This window comes from Thunnus thynnus, chromosome 11, assembly GCF_963924715.1.
Source record: "Thunnus thynnus chromosome 11, fThuThy2.1, whole genome shotgun sequence".
NCBI lineage: Eukaryota > Metazoa > Chordata > Actinopteri > Scombriformes > Scombridae > Thunnus > Thunnus thynnus.
The window spans coordinates 8,380,092-8,406,959 of NC_089527.1; the positions used below are offsets into that span (position 1 = coordinate 8,380,092).

Genomic DNA, 26,868 nt, shown 5'->3' on the forward strand with positions numbered 1-26,868 from the left:
TGACATTGTGATGTATTGTCCTTTGGTGGAAAAGGTCTACACATTGTGAACCTGACAGCACAAGAAGATGGATATTAGGGACATGAAAAATTTTTGAATGTATCATGATTCTTCTCTTATAAATAAAATGTGATCATTTGAAAGTATGCGCAGTACTGAAGAGTACCTACAATGTTACAGAGAAAGAAAACAAATAATATAAGGCAAATAATGTAATTTTGTTGTTTGTACTTTTTAAGACTAAACGAGATGGGTTCACCAGTGACGGCATTTCTGGATCGGAACGCAAAGGCAGGCAGAAAACTGAAAACAGCTCTGCAGAGAAGTACGGTATGGTTATGAGTTATTCAGAAAACTGCTGTGGAATTGATGTATGGAAAATGTTCAGGGAAACATCCCCCTCCGCCCCCCAGCACAGAGTACATACTTCTAGGCATCCAGTGATTTATAAGCACATTGGCTCTCTTTAGAATGCACACTGGGCTTTGCAATCAGGTGTGTTGAGATGCTCGGCCACATATTGCGGGTGTGAGTGTGTAGGTTTGGTTTTTACTTTGGTAGGGACATTTTTGTCAGACGGACAAAATAATTGTGTATGTGCACCTGCTCTATATCTATTTCTCTTTTATAGGCACATGTGTGCACATGCATTAAGAGCCTGACTGCAAACTGAACATGTATTTGTTGACTGAAACTGAACTTATAAAATCATATCTATCATGAATTTTTCTCAGCTGAGATTCTGTCCTCCTTTCAGTTTGTGGATTTGGGCGACACAACTCAAGACAACTTCTGTTTGTATTATTTTTCATTCAACTCCTGAACCTATAACTAGATCTTTCACTGTGACATCAGAGCTCACCTGAGAGGCTTCAGCTCATTTGTCTGTGTGTCTCTGTGCTGCTCAGGCTGCTGCTGATAATTAAATGATGCCTGACAGTCACAAACAGATCAGTCGGACAAGCTGTGGCTTATAAATAATGTTCATGTCCGAATGACACACATGCAATAATAACTCTGCTCTCAGTCCACTCATGGAAAAGGAGAGGGATGGTATTAAATAGTAAATATTTCTCACCACTGATTTCAAAGATTAATGTTTGGATTGATTATAGAACATTTTAGCTAATAGCTAATTAGCATAAATGTTAGTGACACTTTGGTTCTTCTTTATGTCTTAATTTGCTTTTAGGAGGAATTTTCACCAACAGTAATAAAGTAGTTTAATTGAACAGCATGTCTGAGCACAAACTGATACACAAACCTGCTAACTCTGCAGAGATCTTACCGTTAACATTGTGTGAAAATTAACACAGCCAGATTATTTGAGATCGGTAACAATGTTCTGCTCAGTAGGGACAATTCAGCAACACCTTGATGTTGCCCATACCTAAATCTATGCCCATGCTTGTACTCATTTGCAGGCACAGAAATAGTCAATCAATTAGGTCAATTAGACTGCTGTTCATTGACCTCAAGTGCTGATGAATGCACAGACAGCACGTTGGTCTCATGCTGACCAGCTCCCATCCCCAACAAAGAAACTATGCATGAACTATGTTTAACTATTGCACCAGGGTCAGCTAACAGCTCATTTTTCCAAGTGAGTTTATAATTCACTCTGGCCTGTCACGGTATGTAAAGGAGAGCACTCATCTTACAATTAAGATCACCTGTTCACGAGCAAGGACTAGACTATCAAATGAGATGTGAGTAGATTGTTTATTGAATATGACATGAGTGGTGACTGGCAAATGGGAACGACGGAGCAGGATGACGGCCGTGGTGTGAGGAAGGCTTCTACCATGGCTTCCGGGTTTGGCAGACAGCCAGGGGGACCCTATGAGAGCTGATAGAGAAAAGAGGGAGGGAGGGAGGGTGGAGCATGGAAAACAAGAATAGAACAGGGCGGGAAGGTGTTTATAGACGTATGACAGGAAGAGGAATGTTTGAGGTGTGGTCCTGCTCCTGAAAGACAGATTTATGGAGTCGGAGCGCTTGCTAGAAACGCATCAGGTCAACAACAGAGAGTTTCGGACACAGCCATAGTAATAAGTGTCAGGTTATAATGGCCGTGCTGTACACTTGCATGAATATGATTGGATGTTACTGCTCAGTTGTCAGTGTGTGTGGCTCGGTGCCTGTCAATGAAAAAGGAACAGAAGTGATTCACATGTCAGCCAAGTCTCTTTATCTTCCGATATTCCTTATGCATATTTCCTCTTATTAGATCCTGCATTGACACACTTGCATGTACACTGTGCTGTCAGAAAGTATTAAGACACTGACAGTTGACTGTCTGTCGCTGACTGTTGTTAGTCTACGAGAATGACTATAAGATGAAGGTTCTAGTCTGATGGTGTTGACATCCGTACTGGGTGAACCGAGTAGGATTTGTTGGCCTTTTTATAAAAAGCTAACCCGTTCACAACATGCCTGTTCGGAACGGGCCTCCGGTATTGCTGCTTCAACACATAGATAAATTAATACTGTTGATGTGAGGTGTGAATGAGTATATACACAGATGTTATGAATAATAAGTATAGTAAATAAGTGTTCTTTTCTTATTTCCAGTAAAATAAGGGCTGCATTTAAAAAAAGCATACATAACTGAGAGCATTTGAAAAAACGTGCATCTTAAAATAAAGTGGATTGATCATATTGGGCTCTTAGATTGTTTTTTTTCTGTGCGTTCAGTTTGGATTTGAGTGGGTATGTTTGCTCAAAAGGTTTGTGCTTTGTCTCCTAGTGGAGCTTCACAATCGCCACGGTTTCAGAATATATGAGACATATTGGTTTTGAACTGCCCATGGGAAGTCTCTCCCCTGTGTGTGTGTGTTAATCTCACTGACTCGAGTCGTAAAGTTTAGTGAAATGCGCAGATTTGATTGGCTGAGTAGCATCACGTGAGAAGATTTACAACACATGCAATAAGTCTGTGAGGTTCCTGGGTCGCTAAACCAGTGCTGTGTATGCTTGAAAAGCTGCGCCAGTTAAAATAGAAACGCTTCGTCAATATTTAATAATTCAATAATTCTCAATAATTTATCGGCTATAATGAGCTCGCGCTGGACACTGCACTTCCTTGGGTCCTCAGCAATACACCCGACCAGTACGCATTGATCAGATGAATAGTTGTCGAAAATATAAGGACAGACATACATACAGACTGAGACTCCTTCCATTTTAGTTAAAGAAGTGAGCCATAGTACTTGGTTATCTGAAGGTTAAATGGAGAAAAGTATTCTGTTGGTGAAGTAGTTCATAATAGGTCTCATGTTATGTGATATATTCTATTATGTAAACATATTACACAGAATTAAAAAAGTCAAACTTGGTTCACAGGGACAATTTTGTGATTTCTGAAACATTTTTTAATGGACTTATATTCAGATTGATCAAAAAAAAGAAACTTGAGTGCCCATCCAGAGGCAACGCTTGTTATGCAGAGTATAACTGCCTTTTTGGTTGTTGCTCCACAACACAAAGTGCAAAGCATCTATGTATGATGGACTGATATGTTTGCATAATCCTCATTTAAACTTCCATATCCTTTCTCTGACCCCTTTTTATTGTGTGTGTATTGTGCGCCCGTGCATACATGCAAGACCATGTTTTTGTCTGTGTGTATTGCACGCCTCCATGAGTTGCAGGGAAGGGGCAAAAAGCAATCGGCGAGGCTTCAACTGGAGATGGAATTGCCAGTTGTATATCTTGACGCTGGACATATTTATGCCCAGAGAGGCTCGCCTTTTTGCGTGCTCATCAAAGCTACCGTCGAGCGGTGAACCGTGTGTGTAGGGTCTGCTTGTGCTATGTGCATGTGATGATAAGACAAGACCTAGTACATGTCCATACTGTATAGTGGATGCAGTTTAAGCTGTTTTCTATTTGCATCATGTTGTTTGTGTGTGTGTGTGTGTGCCTGTGTGTTTTTCGACCAATTTGTCAGAAATATCCTGAACGTAAGAACATACTTCACGGTCCACAGAAACATAAAAGACTGTGGATGTCAGGGGTGATTCAGTAAATTTCAACTTCTTAATCAGTAATAATAAAAAAGAGGGAGAAAAGTCTTAAAGCCAGTCAGCCCAGCTGACACCATTACAAAGCTCTATGGGAAAGGATGGAGGAGAGCAGAGCTGCAATGATTATTTTCATTATTGATACATCTGCAGATTATTTTCTCGATTAATCAATTAATTGTTTCATCTGTAAAATGTCCAAAAATAGTGAAAATTTTCCATTATAATTTCCCAGAGTCAAAGGTTACGTCTTCATATGTCTTTCTTTTTCTAACCAACGGCCCAAAACCCAAAGATAATCAGTTTACTATCCTGTATGACAAAAAAAAACATTAAATCATCACATTTGAGGTGCAGAAACTAGCAAATGTTTGGAATGTTTGCTTGAAAAACGATTATTCAGTTATCAAAATAGCTGACGATTAATTTTCTGTCAATCAACAGTCCACAGAGACTCACACAAAAAAGAAAAGTATATCAACCAGTGGATGTCATCTACAAAAACTGAAAATAAACCTCAACGCTGTTTAGCACTGAACAGATAATATCCAGTGACAGAATACCTGAGCAGCAACCAGAAACTGAGAAAGACATAAACTACATACAGACTGACTGACGGCAGTTGTGACTGGTGGATGCAGAACAACAAGAAGAGCTGGAGACAGAGCAACACTTCCTGCTACACCTCAGTATGTATAAAAACATAAGTTCTTCACTAGAATAAAAGTAAATACCAAGAGTTTGAAAATGAAATATAAAAAAACTAACTACTTTTTTAACTTTAAGAACATGCGGTGAGCTGCAAACCAGTGTAAGCCACAACGCAAGTCCATAAAAATTTAAACACATTGCACAATACTCCTCCAGTACACCATGCTTTATTCCCCCAGTATATTCAGCTGTCTTGCCCTATATGTAGAAGAAAAAAACATACATTCCCACACCACACAGAACAACACGTGAACAGGAATCCAGTTGAATTCATTCAGTTTTTTATGATTTATTTGCAACAATATGTTAATATTTCATTATAGTTTATTATGAAGTACAGTAATATCTACGCTTTAGTTCCTTAATCTTGAGAGATGTGAAAATGTGACTGGAATGTTCCCTGAATGAAGTCCAAGTCAGTCTGCACAGAAGAGAAATTTCCGAGATAAATAGACGAGCAAACTGAGGCCTGTCAGGATGATTTTATGATCCGCTACGTTGTTCTGTCTGATAAATTACATTTCACACTGGTTATTCAAATCAATTCATCCTTTGTGACATCTATGTGAATGGGCATTGAGACAGAGCTTTGAATAAAAATCACACATTTCCCCAAACGCTGTGAATATTATTTTGTTTGTATGCATCTGACGCCATGTTGGCACCTTGCTAATCACTTATATAGAATCAGGTCAAAGGCAGTTTCTGCATGTCTTTGAGCTCTTTTGTATTTTATGTTTTTTCAATGTACAGACACATAATTCCAAACACATCTGCTTTGGAGTTAAGGTTGGGTGACGTCTACCGAACTGGCATATGACGATGTCCACAATGAAACATAGTCATGGTGATGTAACTGCAGAATATACCAGTTAATTAAATTAAAAAAATAAATTAAAAACGGCATTCAGCCTAGCAGATGTGAGCAGATATTGATCAGTAATGGTGGCAAATCACCACACATTATGGCAGCGACAAACTTGGCCCTAAAAAAGGTACCACCTCACCCATCTGGCAGTACTTTGGGTTGCAGCTACTCTGTTTTTTTGTCTTTTTGCAATCACCGTGTCTGTGGCTATTTCAGTTTACTTTGTGGCATGCAGATTTGATCCAGGCTGGCCATACCAAATTGATGTGTCTGTGTGTGGTAGTGTGTCCCCCAGTATTGATGTGGACTGGGGGTGGGGCTATTAAATCACGATGTTACGATGGTAGAGGGCTCAGTGGTCGATGACTGTCAGATTAATCTATATACCCTTACATCTGTGTTAAATCGTGCTTCAAAAGTGAGTGCAGCGTCTTCCACAGCTTGTTGTTGTTTTCAAGCTGCACAGGAGAATTCGGTATCATCAGCTGCAACAAGCAGCTTGTTCTTAAAAAAAAGTTCACCAACAGTTTAATCCAAAGATCAGCTGGAAATTGAGACCTGTTAAATGATTATTTCTTAGATTTACAGTCACAAGTCTGTTGTATTAATTTACTGTACTTATGTGTCTATGCATATGTTTATGAACATATTTCTGATTGAAATGCTCTTTTATTTGTTCTGCTCATATCATTGGTTGAGCTTAGAAGTAGTATTCTGTTTCTGAACTGCATTAGGGAACATTGTCATTATCAATTAATTTCCAAATTATAATTATGAATAATTTTGCCTGTAAAATGTCAGAAAATTGTGGAAAAATGTCCATCCTAGTTTCCCACATTCCAAGTTGACATCTTCATATGTCTCGTTTTGCCTGATTAACAGTCAAATATGTTATAATCAGTTTACAATGATATGAAATTGAGATCAGTAAATCCTCAGATTTTAGAAGCTTCAACCAGCAAATATTTGGTATTTTTGCAGATTAATTATTCTGTCAATCAACTATTTGATTAATCAACCAATTGTTTCATCTCTAATCGTGTTAGAAGAACAGGTGGAGGAGGTGATGCTGCTCTTTTAGCCTAATAATTGTTCGTGTGAATATATAAAGTTTGAGTAAGAGACTTTTTCTTGTCATTACTCTCATCTGTGGCACACATTTAGGCAAACCATTAAAAGACATGATCACTGTGTTTATATTTCTCTAATTATAGTTTAGCTTATTCCTCAGAGTCTGCAGTAGTGTATATGAGCCTTATTAATCGTCCATACATATTGAGAAGGAAATAAGCTTACTTTGTCATTGCTCTGCTAACGTCCAACCCAAGTATTTATATCTGTGTCATTCTGATTAAAGAGAATTGGAATTCTATAAAATGCCTTATTAAGTTGTCCAATGTGTCCCAATTCTGTGTAGATACACAGTCAGCCAAATGAGTTTCATGCATCATGAGACATGCCCCCTTATGTGCATGGAAATTGCACAGCTGTTTTTCCCCTTACTAGCACAATTTTTCTGCAGATGAAGTGTCAGCTTTAATAAATCTGATAAATTACTAGTTGCAAACTGTTGACCACTCAATTTTCTGAAAGGGTGTGATAGCTGATTTTCTCCCTTTTTTTTATCAAGACGTATGTTGCAAATGGAGCCTTATTGCTCCCGAAGGTGGTGAGTTACAGATTTAATGACGTTGAACTAACTCAGCTGTCTTTGTTCTCCGTTGAATTGTCTCTTGCCTTCTTTTTCTTAGTCTCTGACACATGTAATAGATACATACAAAGGAAGAATTGTTTTTGAGCAGTGACATTGACTGTAATTAGCGATTCATATTTTTTTTTATTATTTTATTAACAATTAGAGCTTGACTGACATGTTAATAAAACACATACAGTAAGTTGCTCACCTTTATGGCTTGTGATCCTTTAAACAAACCGATGCCTGTATGTGATCTCCAATCATAAGCTGCACACAGCATCATCCCGTCCTGTAAGTCCCTCTAAAATGCCAAAAGCCTTGTTATTGTTTTTTAAAATGACTTTTTGGCATTTTTCAACTTTATTTGACAGTTGAAAGTGTAATGGGGCATGAAACACAAAGTGTGGATTGGCCCAGATCCCAGTCTTCAGGGACGTCCCCACTATAATAGATGTTTAAGGGCCAATTAATACAGATATCAATATTAGAAAGTTTGAAAATGTTTTATTGGCTTGTTGTTTACTTAAGAACATCACATATCAAAGATGTTAAATATCTTGAACGGGACAGTCAGTGTTTTCTGGTGAATAAACTGTATCACGTATCTTTGGCGTTTCTGTACAGCATTTGTTATTTAAAGGTATCCTGTGGAGGTTTCTTGTAAACATACAAAAAGATTATTTTGTTTTTTTTTACATATTTTAAATCATGCATCGGCTACATCCATTTTTCTTCCTTCTCGCCATAATTGCTCAAATACTACACAGGGTAACTTTACTGCACAGACATTTATAATACCATTATATGTGCAATAAGATAATATCGGCCCAGTGTGGTCCAATAATATTGACCCAGATGATTTATTGGTTAAGGGTTATCGGTCGTGTTTAGTGGGAATTTCACTTAATTCCCAGTGAAAAATAATCAAATTAATTGATAGCAACAATGAGAGTGGTAAAAAAACATTGATATTCCATTTTCAGGTTGTTTCATTCTCATATTTTGCTTTAAAAAAAAACAAAATGCTAAGCACATTTGGTAACCCATAAATACAGACCCAACTCCCGAAAACTGTCTCACAACCCCCTGCGGTGTTCTGACCCCTCATTTAAGAACCCCGTTGCTAAATGGGTTGATAGAATCTGATAAAAGACTGTTTGATCCAGCCACATTAATGAGGTCATTGGCTAAGAAGACCTTTTGACAGCACTGGCGCTCTGATGTACATGCAAATGAAAAGAGCTACACATCAAAGGTAAAAGTGTCCAAATCCCCAAAACCTTCATGACATCCGTTTTACCAATTAACAGATATCAGGAGGTTCATGTGCAGATTTTCAAATACTGTAGATAGCCGGTTTGTTGCCATGTGTGTGTGTGAGTTAATTGTCCGGGTGCTTACACATGTGAATGCCTTTAAAACTCTGTATGGACTAAACATACCAATTATATACCACTTAGCTGAAAGAACCAATCGTGTATGAAATGTAGAGTTAATGTGTGTGCTCAAAATGTGTCTTTTTGTATCTTATACAGTGTATATATATATATATAAATATATATATATATATCTTGAAGTGTGTGTGTCAAGGGAAGCCTAATATCCTGCATCGTTAAGCAGCATTTGACATCTTCACACCTTCAGCATAGAGCCTTTCCTTAACATGGAGACGACACTGAAACTCTTTGATGTTCCAGAGTCTTTAACTACTTAATCCCAAAGAAGAGAGGGGGGGGAGAATTAAGAACCTCCTACATTTGAATGCTGTATTTATAGTTTCCCACTCTTTTTACATTGTGTACACACACACACACACTAGTGCACATGCACAGATATTTTTAAAATGTATAGGGACATGTTTGTAGTGCTTTACCTGCATCTTTAAAATGTATCTCTTGGATACTTTAAGGGGCTCCCTAAGAATGAACTCAACCCACAGAAATCAATTTAACCCCAACACGTAAATAAACAGAAATTTCCCAACAATTGGAGTTACAGGGTTTGCACATGACAACAGCAATACCCTTGTGTGTGTGTGTGTGTGTGTGTGTGTGTGTGTAGTGAAATGATTGTGGTGGTGGTGGGGGGTAATCATGATGTCATACGGCTCCCTCTTGCAGAACGACACGAGCGAATTAGCCGATGGATCAAGTTCCATCAAATCTCGATGCGTGGAGATCACACCATGCTGGTTAAATAATCTGCTTCCACTTTTAATGCGCCTGCAGGGAAACAGATTGTGGCTCGGCTCACGACGAGCTCTGCAAAAAAAAAAAGTCAAAAAATCAAGACGACGTTCTTACAGTCATTGTGCTCCACTTGGTGTCACAATGTCAATACACGGGGATATACCGTATGTCACAGAATATACGCTATCATGAGCGTTGAACTTGAATTTTTAACAACAGGACGGTGCTTAGTTTTAGCTCTGTTTCAGTTATCGTTGTCATTGTTTACTGAAACAGATAGTGCCTTTTGAAATAGGCCTGTAAAATGACATTACATGACAGAGATGAGAGGACGAGGTAACATTGTACAAACAAGAAACTAAAGACTAAAAGGTAGCAGAGAGGGAGAGGCACTGTTGCTTACCAGGTCTGGTACAATATCTCAGTAGATGCTCTGACACAGTTTCAGTATTCTATTAAATGAATAATAGAGGAAGAAGGGAGGGTTAAGAGCATTTATTCTTTCCTAATGTGGAAACAAACGGAAGACAGGGAGAAAAGAAGGTACAACAAGGCACGACTGTAAGGTGACGTTCTTTTGGCAATTACTTCAAAAGGAGTTATTGCACACTTTATGCATCATTTTTGGTGCATCCAGTCATCCAAACGTTACTCCTAATAGTACATGATGGAATTCTTAAATGTGTCCCCCAGGGGGGTCTCTGAAATTTTTAGTGATTAATGAATTAGGTGGTGCGTTTGGGGAGGTGGAAAGCACAGTGCAGACTAATGGGATTTTAAGCTGTCCTTTTCTCAGACCTGCCCCATTTCATCACGCCCGCTCTCTCGTCAAATCCACCACCTAAGACGCTGAGTACACGCCAGCGGCAGCAACCCGGGGAAGTGTTTTCTCAAGCTCATGAAGTGCTCGCCTCCCTTTTCCTACATCTGCTTAAGCACACTCGGCTGCTTTCTTGCTGACTTAGCAGCCTCCTCTCCTGCGGATGCTTCTGGAGCTGCACAAAAAAAAGAAAAAAAAAAAAAAATTTAAAACTAAAAAAAATGAAGACAGCGTTCAGGAAAAGTGTGTCAGGGAAATAGAAAGCACAGCTACACCTTTTTCTTTCTCTTGTGATATGAAGGGATGAAATTAGTAAGAAGAGAAAGACCAGAGGCCAGATGTATAAATGTTGTGTACGCACACAGACATACATAGACTATGTTCCACACCAAAACTGGTATTTATAAAAATAGAATGTGCAGTGAGAATGTACGCGCCTCACACATATTTCAGACCAGTTGTACATATTTTTTTAGAGCCAAGGTGGAGACGGAAACATAAGGTGGGAGACAAGATCTAAATATAATGTAACCGTGTTTAGTTTGTTAACCAACTACGCTGATGTGTGATTTTGATGTCATCTACACAGCAATCTGTAAAATGCCAATCAAAGGCGCATTTATAAACATAATATTGATTCATCACTTGTGTGTAATCAGTTTATCATTCTTCCGATTTACATACCGTAGGAGGCATCATCTTATTCCCCTGTTAATAACATCTGAGTGTTACAAACTAATCACAGTTTACATTTCCGTGTTAATAATGATGATTGAGATATCACTGCTGATGATTGTTTACAGGTACTTGTGATAAATTAATCATATGGGAACTATAAATAGCCACAGCTGTGCTTAATGACAGCTGCTCTGGAAATGTTGTAAAACCTGACCGATGCAACATAACCTGTGAAAATGATCTCAGTTTGTTTCATTAACATGTCTAAAGACTGGTGGAGCAGGCAGCATATTGATATCAATATATAATATAATAATATATAACTGTGGGAGTGGAAATGAGGCTCATGCACCAATGCCAAGTCTCACAATGATTGAGATTTCTCTACAGAATCATGCTACGCACAGCTTTATAAATCTGATGAAAATGCATATGTTTGGCTTTGTGCTCACAGTTTTATGCATCTGGCCCCGGGACTGAACATGCAAAAGTATAAAAAATGCATGCTTAGAAGTTCACTGCGATTGACAGTCATGCACATGAAGTGAAGCTTGGATATATGAAATCCATATCTTGGTTTACAGTAGTAATCTGCTGAGATCTAGCTATTGTGTTGCATTTGGTTAAATAAGTTTAGCTTTTGTCTGTAATATTCTGTAATGGTATTTGTACAGATTTTATGTCTCACTGAAGCTGAAATGTTGTTTTATGGCCTGTCGGGCACTTTTGTTGGAGTGTTTTGAAGTGTTTTGAAGATTTACATCTTTAGTAGGAACCAATGGGCTTGGGGTTGAGTGCCACAGCCAGTAGGGAATTATGAAAAGACGGCACTGCATTGTTGGTTTTGGTCTTTTCATGGGATTTGTTGCCAATAACAAAAAAACACAGAATATCACAAGACTTATGCACCAAAACAGTCTCCCCAAGACATGAACAGTTGAGGTAGCGGTTTGTGTACTCTACCATTGTACATGTCCACATTATCAGATGAATCACCAGGTAAACGTCCGCTGTGTCTGTTCTCGCCTCAGCCACCAGCTGGGACCAATCTGTTGGTCAGGTGTGGCTCGGTGGTAGAAGCCACAGCCTTGCCAGCAAGCTGAGAGCCCAGACACAGCCCAGATCCAGAGAGGGACAGCTTGCACCGCAGTGCAACCCATAATACACAACAGATACTAAATGTTCTCAAGGCAGTAATGGTAATGTTTGTACGTATCTGTAAGGACATTGAAATTTAATCATTCTTGAGAGTCTGAAAAGACAGGAATCATAAAAACCTTTCTTGCAGTAAGTGGACAGGGACAGTGATGTGGAAACTATCATAAATAACAGAACGTGATGACAGTTTGCAGTGACAACAGAGCTGTACATGTAGTGTAAAAGAAAGGGGAATTACTTTACATGACAGATTCCTATACAGTACATTGAACATTCACTAGCCATGTAAGGAAACATGTTGTATTTGCCATGCAGGTAAAACAGTATTGTTCTGCATCAGTGATGTTTTGACCCCTCCAGGAGGACATGAATGTATCAGACAACCACTGCTAATGCATTAAACTCCGCCGGAGGGACTTTCCCTGTGGTCCACATCACAGGACAATACACAGCCCGGCTACTGCTCGCCAGCTCCACACAAGAACTTGCGAGCAACGCTGGATGGATTATGTCTAAATAAAGCCACGGCACTGTATGAATCACTGTGTCACTGATCCCCTCTGCTTCCCAGACAACAGGTTTGCCTTCTGCAAGCTGTCACTGGCTTTCCACTCTTTCAAATGAAGAATAAAAGAGAAGGAGAAACTGAGACTGTGCAAGGGAAAGAGGGGAGTTGACGTTCATCACTCGAGTGCCGTGGCTTAGCCTAAGAGGCTTGAATAATCAGTATGTTAAGCTGTCAGGGTGTGCGCTCGCACCTACCACGCGCTTACAAACTCCTGGGCGCTTTTTAATCAAGTAAAAACGCTGAGAGGCAGTGGCGAGTGCCAAGAGCCCAGGCTAAGAGATGAGCTTTAGAATATCTGTTACACTTTCTCCTGACATCACCAGACGTGCTTTTTCACTGTAAGCTGCAGACACATCTGTTTTTTATTTATTTTAAGAGGACACAGTCAATTTTCTGCACACTTTATTTCATGTGATTCATCATATTCAGTTTCTGCCTCATAGTATGAGGATTCTCTGCATATTGTACAAATAGATTCCTTGTTTAATGGAATCCACATTGTTTTTGTGAAATCCAGCCCACTGTGCATTTTAACATGTTGTCATGACCGCCTGCATGATACGTAATACCCTGCTGTCAGCAGCAGTTGTCAGCATTGCTGAACTGTCACAGAGTCTGACTGTGATTATGAACATTATTAGTAAAATGAAAGATGTCAGCTTTATGTTCTGCCCTGACCTGGTGAAAAGAAAGACTACAGTGTTTTTCCATTTAAAGTATTTATTTAGAATTGCCCCCGAGCCAGTAGATTTTTGTAATTATCATTTATTCCTCTCAAAAGCCTGCTTGAAAGTGCTGTCGAAAAAGTTGATTTAAAGGTCTGCCCAAATGGTGCATTCAGGAGCAATTGCATGATTTGAGAAAGTGACTTTCCTAATCAGAGGCTAGCTTTTGAATGCAGTGCTGTTTCACAGCACTTAAATGTGTCTGATGTGCCAAATTTTGGTCTTTATATACTGTGGGAATCTACACACTGTCACGGAAACACATACTCAATCTAATGTGTTTAGTCACGCTAGCGGCTGGTTCTAGGGATGGCAATGTCAGTGTGTTGGTCAGTCCACTGCTTTGGTCCAGTTTAAAACATCTCAACTATTGGATGGATTGCCATGAAAGTTGGCACAGAAATCCATGGTGCCCAGATACTCTAGATAATAATTATTTCAAAATATAGGTATCGATCTGACCTATGTTGCAGAGGTTGTGGCTTCGTAGGGGACTATATTTTGGGACTGTTCTAAACTCATATGGCAAAATATTCAAAAAGAGATAAAGTTGATCTTCTTGGGTATTAATTTGACTCTGAACCCGGCACTTTTGTATTCTTGGTATCCTACCAAGAGAGAACATACCAACAACAAGGTTATTTATTAAGGATTTTGTTTTTGATAGCTGAAAAATTATCAAAAATGACCTGACTAAAGCTGCAGTCTCCAAATACAGTACAGTGGAGAGAAAGGATTATTAAGTTGGTTTATGTCATGGAGGAGATCACTGCAAAGCCTCAATATAAAACATATTTATGGACAGATGGACACTGCTCGTACAGGCCATGCCACAATTATCTAATTAAGAGTAAAAAGCACCTGTTTCTGATATTCTCTGTCATATATTGAACAAATGCAATAGAAATAAAGTTTAAAAAAATAAATCAAATTGAAATGAATCAATTCTAGACTTTGAATCAAATTGAATTAAGAGATGAGTGCCGATATCCGGCCCTACTGATCGATGTGTTGTAGCATTGTCATTGTGACCATGTTAGCATACTGATGTTATTTCTGCTTCCCAGAAGAATGTTCCCACTTAAAACAATATTTTTCTTCATTACATTTAGAAAAAGAACAATGTTTCAAGCTCAGGCACCTCTCTGTACCTGATGAACAGCCTGTTTGGACTCAAGAACATTTTGTAATAAAGGAAAATACTTTTAAGAGGGAGAATTCTTCAGTGTTGTGAGCCCTTGGGAAGCAGAAATCACTTAAAATATTTTGGATTCAGCTTCTGGGTGAGAAAGATGTGCCTGTATTTTGCACACTGATAGCATGATGACGTTAGCATTTAGCACAAAGCACTGCTGTGCCTTACAGAGACATTAGCTTGGCTGTTACTCTTGTTACCAACTATCAAAAAATATTTATAATACACCTGAAGTACACAGACAAATCCCCTCCTCAGGCCAGAGAGATAATGAGATATTAATGTCACACTAAGAGGAACCCCATTGTGGAATCAATACTCCCATTCATCATTTAGTTCAGATTAGGAGGAGCTTCTCAGAAGAATAATTAATAATAGAAAAGTAAATAATAATTAAATTACATACAGTAAATACAACACATTGTGTATATAGATGCATGCAGCACACCAGCAGGGTGGATATAGAGGTAAAACCTGCATGTAATCAATAGGAGCTACGTATCATTTTGCCTGTAGGATGGTATAAAGAGATTTTTTCCAAACATTGTTGCACACAGGACTGAATCTCACAGGAGTGGTTGGAAATTTAGAGTGAGCGGGTGGGTGCAGGATTTAAAAAGCGGTCCCACGCAGACCTTTACATAATTAATTACATTACATGTTGCAGACACACATAAGGTTCACATGATGCCTCTCCACCACAAATTGGATTACAATATTGGGCAGCATCAACTGGACTCCATCCTCACCTGTTTTCCACATGAAAAAAGTTTAAAGTTACAGTAAAAGATCTTCAGTTACAGTAGTTAGAAAACAACATCCAAAATAGTTACGTTAGAGAGGGACTGACAGTTAAATAATTCATGGCAGGGGTTGAAAATTGAACCCGTTTTATCTGAGGTCAACGCTGATAAACCGTAGTACTGATACACTGTCATCCTTTCTTTCCAGTATGCTTATCAAATGTCGAACTACTGCTGACTACACATCTCCTATTTCATCCTGCTGTCAATTTCTTTCACCCAGTTTCCAGTTTCAAACATGCTATTTTAGAATTCATGGGAAACTATGACTCATTTCGTGTTGTTTCAACCAAAAAAAAAAAAAAATTGCACAAAGTTGACTGGACTCCAATATGGAAAATAATGAACAGTATATGGAAAATTATAAAATAGAAGCAGTTAACTCTGAGCAACAATTAGAAATTCCTTCAGCTCTACTGTATCTTAAACCAAAACCAGAATCAGAAACAGGTTTATTACCAAGTAGGTTTGCATATACAAGGAATTTTCCTTGGTGTTGTGGTGCATAACAATCAAAAAACACAAAGTAAGAGAAACTACATTATATATATCATATTGCACAACATATTGACCGCTAATGTATACAGTATAAACAGTACATGTAATGATACAAAGAATCGTGTTAATGTAACACGCCATGTTGGATGTAAAACCAAAAGACTGTCCTATTATGGAAATGGATCCAATATACAAATGCTCCAACATGTGTCAGATAGGATCCCAGCCGGGGCCTAATGAGCACATTCAAGCTCTAATCTAATAAAAAAATAACACAAAGGCTAATTCTGCCACAATGCTCCTCTATGAGTATGTGCATAGCTCTTTGATCACTTCAGCTCTCTTAACTCTGAGCCAACAATAATATTTTCTCAACACTTTCCGAGTTGAGCTGTTTCACCAGCCCCCCTGTATTAACAAGTATAAAAATAGCACTCACACAGGGGGCAAAGGGGCTGCCTATTTATGACCACACTTCACCACCCAGAGTGATGCTGGGAAAGCAGCAGGGAATGCAAAAGCTCTGTTCCTGCTCCACCTTTCCCTTCTTTACCCACAGCCTCTTCCATTTTCTCCCCTCTTCATCCTCTCTGATTGATCTCACAACCCTTCGCCAGCTTAAATTACATCAGCCGGTGGCTTTGCACAGAGACAAAAAGGCCCTCAGGTTTCACAGATCATAATTCTCCCCGATTGCTTCAACTTTTAAAAGGTACCATGTTCAATTTCAGCCTTTGGCGATGCCTCACAACCCCGACCATCACATTCTATTATGAATTATGACACAGGATAGATTGTTTTTTAAGTTTACAGCCCAGCTCGGTGACAGAGAACTGCTTACCAGTCAAGTGTGTGTGAAGAAGGGGGCAAGATGTAAAAAATAAAAAAAAAACAACAGAAGGTGGCTGCAGGAGTGTTTGTACAGTTAAGTTTAAGTCACAGTTTGATTAGCTACCCTGCGAACTAAAAGCCAAAATGTTCAACATTGACTTGAACTAGAATTTTGAGCATGCTGTTTCCAGGTTGGGCTGTAATAGCTGTGTGTGTACTAGTCTGTATTGCCTCAGCTTGTCAAACCGGGGGTCTTTGACCTTAAACTCCCAGGGGCTTATGGAAGTCTTAATCCAGCTGTAACCGCAGGTGGTGACCTCCTTTTTAATTTCTTGTCTGTTACACAAACTACAGTAAATGGCCTTTTAATATGCTGTTCATCCAGTCAGGTGGTCTGAACAATTCATCAGGTGATCACATTTCATACAAACCACAGTGACAAATGATGGACAGTTCATAAGTTTATATAATTTCTTCAATTTAAACTGACACGCTAAGTGATGTTGAAATGGTAAAGACCAAATAATTTTATGTGAGTGGTTAGATTTTCTGCCAGTGAGGTGCCCAGTGTGAAGTGAAAAATAGAGAATAAGAAATGTCATAGAGATTGTGGCTTGAAGTGCTCTTTTGTGTAAAACTACATTTATGTATTACTCATATACTGTAATTGCTCACTTACTGAAAGAACTGAAGAAGGTTTAAAAAAGTAGCTCAAAGCTGCTGTAGGACATCATGTTTGTACCAAACACTAATTGCATAATTTGATTGATATGGATTGCTGATATACAATCATACAGTGCATGTTGTCACGAGTGTAACTTTACAATGGAGCTTTGAAAACTGCATTAATCTGTAGGTATTTGATTGTAAACAGATATTATCCCAAGAACATATAAAATCTGAGTTCACAAAATATGATTTGTTCAAATCTGAGAAATGTTAGAAATAAATAAATAAATAAATAAATGAACTTGCATCTGATACAATTTTCAAAAGGTGACAATAAATTCTAATATAATAAAATTAAATTAGATTAGATTTTTTAATTATTAAAAAGACAACAAATGGTTAATCTGGATTATTTTTTAAATACCAAACTCAGATTTTTGTATTACCTTAAGTTTTAATATTCAAAATAAAGCCTGACGAATCTCCTGATGATGATGATGATGATTTATTATTGCTGTCTTAGATAGAATAGCATCATGCAATAAATTATGTTCTTTGTTAATCAAAATCAAGGTTTTTTCACACAGTTCAGTGCTGAGCTGTGTTCACATTTTAGTATTTAACATTTTGGGCAACAAGTTGCTGAAGATTATTTATGATTGGGGGCAGCTGTGGCTCAGGAGGTAGAGCAGGTCGTCCATTAACCACAGGATGTTGAAGTGTCCTTGAGCAAGACCCTGAACCCCGAGTTGCACCTGATGGTCAGGCCAGCGCCTTGCATGGCAGATCCACCGCCATCGGTGTGTAAGTGTGTGTGTGTGTGTGTGTGTGAATGAGCGGCACAAAATTCTAAAGCGCTTTGTCCGTTAAGGTAGAAAGGCGCTATATAAGTGCAGTCCATTTACCATTTACCATGACTACATCAGACCTTGTTTAATTAGTCATTTTAGGACATAATATTTGTCATTTTGTATCATCACATCATCAGAGTTTATTAGTTTTATTTTCTTTTGAGATAAAGAAAGTTAAAGTGAGTGTACAGTTTGGTTTTCATTATATCAACTCTAAAAAGTCACCACCCAGCTGACCAACCACAGTAATTCCTCTACAGCCCTTTTCGTCTGCATCCATGTGCCATCCATCATTCTGTAACAGCTACCAAGATGGCAGCCAGTCAGTGTCAGTGGCCTTTTTCACACTGCGTCAGTCCCTACCCAGGCAACTCCCAGCACACTCTGTGCACCGAGCCAGGCCAGCGTGAGATCCGGAACGGCTAGAAAGGGCCAAGGCACAAAGGGCCAGCTGCTTGCAGAGCATTGGCTTTACAACGAAGGAAGCAGGGCTCACTGAAAATATTGGATACATGTGATCCATCTTTTTATAGTGCGGTTATTCCAAATGGCAAATTAGCAGGAACACATTGAAAATTCTGAAGAAGGTCTTCGAGAATAGACAGTCACAGAGCACTTAATTAGGAACACCTGTGCAATCTAATACAATCCAATACAACAGCCAGCTCTGGCATAAATTCTTTTACAAAGCTTCTACATTTTCAGTTTTTGTTGAGGTCGAAGTGGGTGGTGGTGGTGCATTATACTGAAAAGTGCTCTTAATATTTTGTCCACCCCATTAACATACATGAGGGGGGGGGGGGGGCAAAATAATAGGAACACTTTTCAATATAATGCACTCGAGTTCACCACCACCGCCCACTACGATAATAATAATCATAAAGTAGAATTATCACCTATCTGACAATGTCAACAAAAACTGAAAATGTATAAGCTTAGTAAAAAAAAAAAGTAGAATTTATGGAAGTGCTGTTGTATTGGTTTGTATTAGATTGCACCTAACTGTTCCTAATAAAATGCTCGGTGAGTGTATCTCAGATAATTAGCCAGTGATCAACTGGTGAGTCGTACACCATCATCAGTTTTAATCTGTCTTTTCTTAATGACGTAATCTGAAAAATAAAAGCCTGTCTACTTGCATTTCATATGCTGCCACCTCATCATTTAATGTGACATGTATTGTTCAAATCAATTCCCAAAACATTCACAACACCTACTGTCCTAAACTGACATCTGTGGCATTATGTGATGTGAAAGTGTAAAACCGGTTTGACACGGCGAGCCACACTCATTGTCTGTATTAACTACATGCAGCTCAACTTAAGCTTAAAGCAGTGGCTTATGGAGGCATGCAAGTGCACAAGTGTGTAAATCACCCAGGCTCATAAATATCTCATTCTACAAGGGATTTTCGGTATGCATTCTTACGAGAGCTTATAGTGAAAGAGCTGATGTACAGTAAGTGCATTAAATATAGCTGCATAAGAGCAGCTGAGCTGATGTATGAGGGCTATGCGCATTGGAAACAATGACAGCTATGTGGAAGAAAGCAAGGCCATTTGATTTTCTTTCATACTTCTATACTTCTCTCATTGAGTTTTATAACTAAATTAGTCCATTACAGAAGCAGAGATGCAATGAATCATTCCTTTGTGACTGTAGGTCATCTGCTCATTCATGAGAATTTGACATATTCGCTAAATGAAACTGAAGTTTTTAAAGTAAAAAAGTAAAGTGAATCAGCCGGTTTTGCTTTTAACGGTGAAACTTTTTGCCCACCTTCATTTGTGCTTCTGTTTAATTTCCTAATGAGCAGTATAACTTTGCAACCAGTCTGGACTCTATTAATGTTTAAAGACCGTCTCTCCAGATGTTTTCTGTGATGATAAATGAAAATTAGAGTCTGGATTAATATGAGGAAGATGAGCAGTTGTGACTTTGCTTTAGCATTTGGCCCAGAGCCAGCTGTGCATGAGGGATAGTGCAGACAAACACCTGCGTGTTTCTCCAAGGTGTAAAGACGACCAATTGATACACCTGAAACTAACAGCACAACACCTGAATGAATGAATGAATGAATGAATGAATGAATGAATGAATATGAGAATACAGTCAACAACATAAGTATGCTGTCTGTGGACATATTTATGGTAATCATAAATATGCAAAATAAGAGGAATATTCAGAGTCAAAAAGTGTCGGGGATTTCAGTTTTTCAACACAAACGATCACAACAAAAGCCTTTCAGTGAAAGCTGCTATCTCATGAGACAGTCCTATTGGGAAGATCTTCATTCCCACAAGGCTTTGTCACAGATGCTCTTTTTGTCTAAATTAGAAAATGATTATCACAGAAAGAAAGGTCAAACTGTCTGCTGGAGAAATCCAGTTAAAAAAAAAAATAGAGAAAGTCACCAGCAAACTCAGTATCATCACATAATACAAACATTTCAATAGAGTATAAATATGCAAATTCGGTTGCAGGACACCTGACCTGTGATTGGATCACAATTAAGTGGAAGTCTGTAGACTTTGAAAGAATACAATTTAAGACTTGCAGGCAATTTGGGGGGATTGAGGTGGCCTTTATGAATGTAAATAATATGTTTAAATGACATGTGATTAAAAAACTTTCATCTTCCTTTCTTCCTCAGTCATATTTGAACACCCAGCTCCTCAAAACAAGCCTCCAAAGAAACAAAACACCACATCAGGGGAAGCATTTCCTCAGTTGTTGACATTGTTGTAAGGCCCAATTTTCAGATATGATAGAGTGGCTTTAAAAACTCTGGGCTGGCAGTATTGATGTCTAAAGCACTTAAGCAGTATCTCTGTCTCACAAACACACACATGCGTACACACACACACACATATATATACGCACACTCCACTTCCCCTTCCTGGTAAAGTACAGGATGTGCGGATGGAGAACTAAGCAGTTTTTCCCCCCTCTGCTGTTGCCAGGAATGCTTTATGGGCCATGTTAATATTGGAGTTCTCCTGCTGGAAATATTGCTTGATTCAATCAAGCAGGTCACTGCCTTGTAAAGCCATTACACTTTGTGCAATGTCATGCGTTCTGGAGCCAGTGGACAGTCGTGTGTTCTGTCCCGGCATTCGGGGAAGTGGCCTAGTGAAGCACGTGTGCCTGGCACGTCAGCACCTATAAATAGCCATCACCAACTAACATAAACACTTTTCAAAAATCAATTAGAGATGCTTTTTCCATAGCCAAAACACAGCATGTTGTCCTTGTCAACTTATGCTCCAGGCAGACTTAAAAATAAAAGATTTGATTCACTTTCCCACTCAAATTTGCATGTACTGAAACCCGCAGGGTATGAGATTGCAAAAGACACGAGGAGAAAGGATGAAGAGATTGTGGGGTAGAGAGGGAGGGGTAAGTTGATATCAGGGCTGAATATCAGAGGATGAAGAAAAAATACAGTGACCTCACTGATACCATCTCCTGCAACTGTGTCACTTTTGTGAGAGGAACAGAAGTGCTGCAGGGAAAACTTGAAATATGCATAGAGGGAAGTAAGAGAGGCCACAGAGAATAGGGACAACTGAGTGTAAAGAAAATAAAGAAAAAACAACAGTAGCAGTTTTGGAGGTATTTTGAGTGAGTCGAGAAGGAGAGCAGGAATGATTCAAAGAGGGCAGTAAGTACTTTTTTAAAGCCTCAGAGCGAGCTGAAATAAGAAGAGTCTTACCTTCTCAGAGGCCGTGGTTGGTGGGACGGAGAAGTGAGGAGAGTCAAAGGGTCCCGGGGTGGTCTGGGTGGTAGGGGGTCTCGGTCCGGCTCGAAGCAGGGCTGGAGGGTGGTCCAGGAGAGGGGAGGAAGGATGGAGTGACAGGGAGCAGGGAGACGGGGGGGAGAAGAAACGCTGCTTGCCTCTCCCTCCCTTTCTCTCTCTCTTTATCTCTTTCTCCCTCCAACATACACACACACACACGCAGACACACGCGCTCGGAGGCAGACACCAAAACCCCGAGTCACTCAGATAATAGGCAGAGAAAGAGTCTTTACATTTACACCCTCTGCCACAGGGGGAGGATGGGGTGAGCTCCCCTCCCACTCACCTCCAGGCAGCCAATGAGAGGCGGCAGAGAGGTGTCCAGGCAGCCAATGAAAGTGGAAGCAGCCGGTGCCTTGCCCTAGCCAATAAGTGCAATAGCTCATATCCAGTTGGAATAATGACAATATGGAGGGAGTCATGAAAAGCTTCCCTTTTGAAGGACAGACCAAGCGTTGCACTCTAGAGAGCGAGAGTGATTTAGTGCTGCCACAGACATTAGAGTGATTAGATTCTGGGCCACTTAACTCAGAACAATATCACTGCATGCTCCTCTGCAGACCTGGCAAACTCCCGAAAGAAAGGCTTCAATCAGCTGGAGTTGGAGAATTACTCATGTATGGTCAAACAAGGCAGGCGTGCACACAGGCAGGAACACATGATAAACATGCAGACATGTGTTCACGTTCACAAGCTCTCTCTCACACACACACCCACATAATCAATTCCCTTCAGCAACGTTCTGTACAGTACATGAACACAGCCGTATCAACACTGAGCAGAGAGTAATTTTTGCAGAAGAATGTGTGAGATTTCGTCAGGCGTTGTTACTCACACGTTCGCTAAGGCACTACTTCACTTCCAGAAGTCTTATTTTATTTCCTCCTGCTCAATCGATGGCTCTGGCAAGCACCCAGCTTGATAAATGATCAATGGTGAACTGTCAGGTTGAAGAATGGAAAGCACATCACAATTCAACTCCTCATTCTACACAGGCAAGTGAACAAAACAGCGGTTATAATGTTCCATCAAAAACAGAGCAAAGAAGAAGAAGTACTTTCTGGTTTCTTTTTGTCAGCACGCGTAGCTCGGCGACCCGCTGAAAAAGGTTTTCAGAGGGATGGAGAGAATTCTCTGGGGCCGCCAGCTGTGGTGATGTAGGATTTTTATATACTGCTGTGAAATTCAGGGTTTTCTCCATGATGTGCACAAGCTTTAACAATAACTTGACTTCACTGTGAAAAGAGAGTCCCTAAGGAAAATGATCCATCCATTTTCTAAATGGCTGTTCAGGGTGGTGGGGTGGTATCCCAGCGTGCGTTGGACTAGAAGCGGGAGTGCACCCCGGACAGCTCGGCAGTCTATCACAGGGCTAACACACATAGACAGACAAAATCACACATTCACACCTATGAGCACTTTAATATTTCCAATTCACCTAACCGTCATGTGTTTTGGATGTGGGAGGACACTCATCCAGACATGAAGCAACCGAGAAACCAGTGTGTTTCCAGGGAAGAGTAGTTTTAAAGTGAAAGTGATTTTTTTTTTTTTTTTTTAAGACACCTTGTCAAACTTTAAAATAGGTCATCTTGATAAGATCTACAGCCCTTTACTGACAGGAAATACATAACATTGCTGGCCTTATCTGATTGTTACAGTAATGGATTTTTGTCATTCAGACATAGGTGTTGCTATGTAAATGTTCCCTAATGTTTTATTCAGGTATGACAGCACCATTATGGCTCATGCAGTATTTGGCTGACCTGGTGCACAAGTTTGGGTTGGTGTCACTGCTGGAGAGCAATGGTGAGTTGAAAAGTAATGATATGAAGGAAGAGGACTGTTTTGTCTTCTCTCACAGGCTGCATCAGTGATGGATTTTAATTTAACTTAATTTGACCGAAGCTGTTAACCTACTGTAATCAATTTTTATGTTAACAGTGGATACAAATACTGCACGTAATGTTAAAGGGGTCGTTTAAAGGGACAGACCCACAGAGAATTATCTCAAATCAGAAATTAGCTCTGGAGCATTTCAGCATCTTTTGGCTCATTGTTTGGTTTGCAATTTAACAGTTTCAGTGCACTCGCATCACTCTCACTAGAGTCGTTTCTAGACACAGAAGGCAGTTGTTTTCAGCCAAGAAGCTCTAAAAGCCAAATGTATGCTACGTGCACATCACCAAACAACAAACCAACAGTTAGCGACACAATGGTGAACATAGTTGTGCTTTTAGCAGCTGAAAAGCCAAATGTTTCCATCAGGAGTTGGTGGAGACCAAAACAGAGCTAAAAGGAGAGTGAATATTGGACTTAGATTCATCAGGTGGCCAGAAACATGACTACAAATGAATGCTAATGTTGCTCTGAACATGATCGCCATATATTTCAAGGTGCTCCACTGCAAATATCTTATACTAGTTGTCCTACAGTTGACCTGTTAAGTCTTCATCTTTCAAGAATGCAGCTGGGTTAACAGCTTCGCATGTGTTGAGCCGCTGCTACTAACTTACCATCAACACACACACATCTTTTTTTATTCAACTCTTGTCCCAAATTTGTCCCAAAATTATTTTTACATTACATCCTTCCCAGGACGACAGCACTGCATGCTTGATAATAACTTATTTGAAGAGTAGGATCTTCCATATTGTGTTGAGAACATAGACAGGCTAACTTATCAGAGTTAATTTGAATGCAGAGGTGTTCATGATACTATCATGCATGACCTCCGGATTGACTCGGCCAGCCGTCTTTTCTGGGGAGAAAAGCTGGGAAAAGTCAACAATCGTATATACCCCTCCTACAACCACGAACCAACGTTAAAGGTGCATGCCGCCACCTACTGTACCTGAGTGTGTAACATCATGCCATTCCCAGATGGGTCCGTTGTCATGTGTTTGTGACAGAGAGAGTGAGAGCAGGGCGAGCATCTCCAAAAATAGAAAATCAATATGTGGCAGGCAATGTGGATATTGTGGCGGGCTGCCACAAATAAATGAATGTATGGGAAACCCTGCTAGACCCTGCTAATGTCATTGCCAGTCTCATGATTATTGTTGTTGTATGAGGGGTTTTTTTAACGATTGTTTTTCCCACATAACGAGAGAAAAAGATTATTTAAGAATTGCACATTTATTACACAGCTCTACACATGCATTTTATCTGTCTGCGTGAAGTGAACTTTGTTGTGCTGCAGCCTTCACGTTAATGTAACAGCATAAAATTTTTTGACTTTTACGTAAACATGACTTAAGTACTTGTATTGACTTAAGTGCTCAAGTAATTTGTTGCATGTCATACCCCTCTCTCCCCCCCTTGTTGCCTGTCTGCTTCTCCACTATCAGCTGTCGAATAAAGGCAAACAAATGCACAAAAACACATCTTAAAAAAAAAAAAATGCCATCACATTTACATACGGAGGTGTAAGTCTTAACACGGCTTATGTAATGTTTTATTGAAGTAATTGTAATTTTAGTACACAAGACTCTTGTTTGCCCAGATTTTGCATAAACAGGGTTTTGGGTTGTTTTTAGTCCCCTTTTACATGGTAAATGGTGTAAAATGTAAGAGCTTTCTTGAACTAGGTTTAAATTCAAATTCAAATGTATTTGTGTGTGTGTATAACATAATTTCATACACAAGCAGCAAAATCAATCAGTCAAATCAATCAGTACTGTATGGCATCACTCGGTATCATCTATTAACATAAAAAAGGATTATTTTAAATTCCTTTTTGGATTCAGATGAGACATTTTGAACATGCAATAGTGGACTCACACAGATCAGATCCACCATCCTAAATATCGGATGATAAAGAGAGTCCTTCACACACACACACACACATTATATACTTGAGTCAACATCAGCTGTGTGCAGAGTTCAGAAGAAATTAAAGATAAAGTGATTGGATAAATGTATTATTTCTCCATCTGGTTTAAATTGTTGCTTGTAGGGCCTGCTGATCTTCACGTTACTCCCCTATGAATGATGGTTTGCAGGGGCCCTAAAAATCAATGAGGCTGTCAATATCTGAGTGCATTATAACATGGTCGGATATGCACAGCACAAGTGTGGTATCAAACTGTCAGTTAAGCAGAGAGTAAAATCCAGAAGTTTATCTTCCTTAAATCGATATATCTCTAGGCAGCGGAAACACGAGAAAAAAATACCCCTTGTCAGTTTTGAAAATTGTCCATACATAGGGGTCTTGCTTTTATAATGGAGTCTAAGATTGGACATACATGCATGATTCCTAATCAGAAAAAAAATAATTTCATGGATATCTATAATGTCTGACATGATTTCCCTCCATTTCTTATATGCACAAGTTTGCATCTTGACAACACAATGATTGTAAATTATCTCATGAATGCGCTGTGCATTACAATACCTCTGGACAAATCCAATCAGTATGAAACCTACTGTAGAGCCATCCGTAGCAAAAAAAAAAAAAAAAAACAGGGCAGCAGGGTCACAGATTCCAAAGGCAACTCTGTAATTTACAGTGGCATAGTTTTACAGAGCGGGTCTGATACGAGCCCCGTCTGCATGTGAGTGGGAGAGGAAGAGACATAAAAAATTCATTAGAAGATGGAAGGAGATGTCACATCGAATATGTAGCCAGCTGCAGTGATGACCACGGGTAGTCAGCTGTGTAAGGTTTGTGAGGTATCTGTGAACCGGCACTGTAGACCTGAACTGGGTAAATTCTAAACTACACCATCACAAAGGTCTTACCAAGAAGATGCAAAGACAGAAATACTATCAACATATATTTG

At 39.3% G+C, this 26,868-nt stretch overlaps 1 protein-coding gene and 1 long non-coding RNA gene across 10 annotated transcripts in view; one reads left to right on the top strand and one right to left on the bottom strand.

Moving 5' to 3' along the window:
- The window catches only part of pcbp3 (poly(rC) binding protein 3), a 74,885-nt gene extending 52,578 nt beyond the window's left edge, over positions 1-22,307 (bottom strand). For 4 of the 8 annotated variants that reach the window (XM_067603055.1, XM_067603054.1, XM_067603051.1 and 1 more), the window contains exon 1: positions 22,001-22,305. The gene's annotated coding sequence lies outside the window, so the exon portion shown is untranslated. Of the gene's footprint in view, positions 1-22,000 lie in introns of all 8 variants that reach the window. The other 4 variants (XM_067603047.1, XM_067603048.1, XM_067603056.1 and 1 more) reach the window with 3 other exon arrangements.
- Positions 1-26,868, top strand: part of LOC137192401 (uncharacterized) — an 83,340-nt gene that overhangs the window by 30,110 nt on the left and 26,362 nt on the right. For both annotated transcript variants that reach the window (XR_010930568.1, XR_010930569.1), the window contains one exon: positions 240-330. This is a non-coding gene — a long non-coding RNA (uncharacterized lncRNA). The remainder of the gene's footprint in view (positions 1-239; positions 331-26,868) is intronic.